The following is a 4,252-nucleotide window of genomic DNA, read 5'->3' on the forward strand; positions in this document are numbered from 1 at the left end:
GGATTAAAAAGACAATATCAATTCCCTTTGGAAAAGTGGTGGAGGTCACAGTGGAATAAAAAGACAATATCAATGCCCCTTGGAAGAGTGGTGGAGGTTACAGTGGAATAAAAGACAATATCAATGCCCCGTGGAAGAGATGTGGAGGTCACTGTAGCTTAACAAGATGGTCTTAATGCCGCTTGGAAGAGTGTTGGAGGTCGCAGTGGAATAAAAAGACAATGTCAATGCCCCTTGGAAGAGTGGTGGAGGTTATAGTGGAATAAAAAGACAATACAAATGCCCCTTGGAAGAGCTGTGGAGTTCAGAGTGGTTTAACCAGATGATTTTAATGCCCTTTGGAAGAGACTTTGACATCACAGTCGCTTAACAAGACGGTTTTAATGCCCCTTGGAAGAGTGGTGGAGGTCGCAGTGGATTAAAAAGACAATATCAATGCCCCTTGGAAGAGTGGTGGAGTTCGCAGTGGAATAAAAAGACAAAATCAATGCCCCTTGGAAGAGTGGTGGATGTTACAGTGGAATAAAAAGACAATATCAATGCCCCTCGGAAGAGCTGTGGAGTTCAGAGCGGTTTAACCAGACGGTTTTAATGCCCCTTGGAAGAGACGTGGAGGTCACAGCAGCTTAACAAGACTGTTTCAATGCCCCTTGGAAGAGAGGTGGAGGTCGCAGTGGATTAAAAAGACAATATCAATGCACCTTAGAAGAGAAGTTGAAGTCGCAGAGGAATAAAAAGACAATATCAATGCCCCTTGTAAGAGTGCTGGAGGTTACATTGCAAAAAAAAGACAACATCAATGCCCCTTGCAAGAGCTGTGGAGTTCAGAGTGGTTTAAATTGACGGTTTTAATGCCCCGTGGAATTGACGTGGAGGTCAAAGTAGCTTAACAACACGGTTTTACTGGCCCTTGGAAGAGTGGTGGAGGTCGCAGTAGAATAAAAAGACAATATCATTGCCCTTTGGAAAAGTAGTGGAGGTCGCAGTGGAATAAAAAAACAATATCAATGCCCCTTGGAAGAGTGGTGGTGGTAACAGTGGATTAAAAAGACAATATCAATGCCCCTTGGAAAAGCAGTGGAGTTCAGAGTAGTTAAACCAGACGGTTTTAATGCCCATTGGAAGTGACGTGGAGGTCACAGTAGCTTAAAAAGACGTTTTTAATGCCCCTTGGAAAAGTGGTGGAGATCGCAGTGGATTAAAAAGACAATATCAATGCCCCTTGGAAGAGTGGTGGAGGTGGCAGTGGAATAAAAAGACCATATCAATGCCCCTTGGAAGAGTGGTGGAGTTTACATTGGAATAAAAAGACAATATCAATGCCCCGTGAAAAAGTCGTGGATGTTACAGTAGCTTAACAAGACGGATTTAATGTCCCTTGGAAGAGAGGTGAAAGTCGCAGTGGAATAAAAAGACAATATCAATGCCCCTTGGAAGAGTGCTGGAGGTTACAGTGGAATAAAAAACAATATCAAAGCCCCTTGCAAGAGCTGTGGAGTTGAGAGTTGTTAAAATTGACGGTTTTAATGCCCCTTGGAAGAGACGTGGAGGTCACAGTAGATTAACAAGACTGCTTTAATGCCCCTTGGAAGAGTGGTGGAGGTCGAAGTGGATTAAAAAGACAATGTCAATGCTCCATGAAGGAGTGGTTGAAGTCTCAGTGGAATAAAAAGACAATATCAATGCACCTTGGAAAATTGTTGGAGGTTCCAGTGGAATAAAAAAACAATATCAATGCCCTGTAGAAGAGACATGGAGGTCACAGTAGCTTAACATGACGGTTTTAATGCCCCTTGGAAGAGTGTTGGACGTCGCAGTGGAATAAAAAGACAATATCAATGCCCCTTGGAAGAGTGGTGGAGAATACTGTGGAATAAAAAGACAATATCAATGCCCCTTGGAAGATCTGTGGAGTTCAGATTGGTTTAACCATACGGTTTTAATGCCCCTTGGAAGAGACGTGGAGGTCACAGTAGCTTAACAAGACGATTTTTATGCCACATGGAAGAGTGGCGGAGGTTGCAGTGGATTAAAAAGACAATATCAATGCCACGAGGAAGAGTGGTGGAGGTTGCAGTGGAATAAAAGACAATATCAATGCCCAGTGGAAGAGACATGGAGGTCACAGTAGCTTAACAAGACGGTTTTAATGCCCCTTGGAAGAGTGGTGGAGGTCGCAGTGGAATAAAAAGACAATATCAATGCCACTTGGAAGAGTGCTGGAGGTTACATTGGAATAAAAAGACAATATCAATGCCCCTTGAAAGAGAGGTTGAAGTCGCAGTGGAATAAAAAAACAATATCATTGCCCCTTGGAAGAATGATGGAGGTTACAGTGGAATAAAAAGACAATATCAATGCCCAGTGGAATAGGCATGGACGTGACAGTAGCTTAACAAGACGGTTTTAATGCCCCTTGGAAGAGTGGTGGAGGTCGCAGTGGATTAAAAAGACAATATCAATGCCCCATGGAAGAGTGGTTAAGGTCGCAGTGGAAAAAAAAGACAAATTCAATGCCCCTTGGAAGAGTTTTGGAGGTTACAGTGGAAAAAATATATATATCAATGCCCCTTGGAAGAGCTGTGGAGTTCAGAGTGGTTTAACCAGACGGTTTTAATGCCCCTTGGAAGAGAAGTGGAGGTCACAGTAGCTTAACAAGACTGTTTTAATGCCCTTGGAAGAGTGGAGGAGGTCGCAGTGGATTAAAAAGACAATATCAATTCCCTTTGGAAAAGTGGTGGAGGTCACAGTGGAATAAAAAGACAATATCAATGTCCCTTGGAAGAGTGGTGGAGGTTACAGTGGAATAAAAGACAATATCAATGCCCCGTGGAAGAGTTATGGAGGTCACTGTAGCTTAACAAGATGGTCTTAATGCCGCATGGAAGAGTGTTGGAGGTCGCAGTGGAATAAAAAGACAATGTCAATGCCCCTTGGAAGAGTGGTGGAGGTTATAGTTGAATAAAAAAACAATACAAATGCCCCTTGGAAGAGCTGTGGAGTTCAGAGTGGTTTAACCTGATGATTTTAATGCCCTTTGGAAGAGACTTTGACATCACAGTCGCTTAACAAGACGGCTTTAATGCCCCTTGGAAGAGTGGTGGAGGTCGCAGTGGATTAAAAAGACAATATCAATGCCCCTTGGAAGAGTGGTGGAGGTCGCAGTGGAATAAAAAGACAAAATCAATGCCCCTTGGAAGAGTGGTGGATGTTACAGTGGAATAAAAAGACAATATCAATGCCCCTCGGAAGAGCTGTGGAGTTCAGAGCGGTTTAACCAGACGGTTTTAATGCCCCTTGGAAGAGACGTGGAGGTCACAGTAGCTTAACAAGACTGTTTCAATGCCCCTTGGAAGAGTGGTGGAGGTCGCAGTGGATTAAAAAGACAATATCAATGCACCTTAGAAGAGAAGTTGAAGTCACAGAGGAATAAAAAGACAATATCAATGCCCCTTGTAAGAGTGCTGGAGGTTACATTGCAAAAAAAAGACAACATCAATGCCCCTTGCAAGAGCTGTGGAGTTCAGAGTGGTTTAAATTGACGGTTTTAATGCCCCGTGGAATTGACGTGGAGGTCAAAGTAGCTTAACAAAACGGTTTTAATGGCCCTTGGAAGAGTGGTGGAGGTCGCAGTGGAATAAAAAGACAATATCATTGCCCTTTGGAAAAGTTGTGGAGGTCGCAGTGGAATAAAAAAACAATATCAATGCCCCTTGGAAGAGTGGTGGTGGTAACAGTGGATTAAAAAGACAATATCAATGCCCCTTGGAAAAGCAGTGGAGTTCAGAGTAGTTAAACCAGACGGTTTTAATGCCCATTGGAAGTGACGTGGAGGTCACAGTAGCTTAAAAAGACGTTTTTAATGCCCCTTGGAAAAGTGGTGGAGGTCGCAGTGGATTAAAAAGACAATATCAATGCCCCTTGGAAGAGTGGTGGAGGTGGCAGTGGAATAAAAGACAATATCAATGCCCCGTGGAAGAGACATGGAGGTCACAGTAGCTTAACAAGATGATTTTAATGCCCTTTGAAAGAGTGGTGGAGGTCGCAGTGGATTAAAAAGACAATATCAATGCCCTTCGAAGGAGTGGTGGAGGTCGCAGTGGAATAAAAATACAATATCAATGCCCCTATGTTGAGTGGTGGAGGTTACAGAGTAATTTTTAAGACAATATCAATGCCCCGTGGAAGAGATGTGGAGGTCACTGTAGCTTAGCAAGACAGTTTTAATGCCCCTTGGAAGAATGGTGGAGGA

This window comes from Phyllobates terribilis, unplaced genomic scaffold (assembly GCF_046119375.1).
Source record: "Phyllobates terribilis strain yellow unplaced genomic scaffold, ASM4611937v1 Scaffold_39__1_contigs__length_11870865, whole genome shotgun sequence".
NCBI lineage: Eukaryota > Metazoa > Chordata > Amphibia > Anura > Dendrobatidae > Phyllobates > Phyllobates terribilis.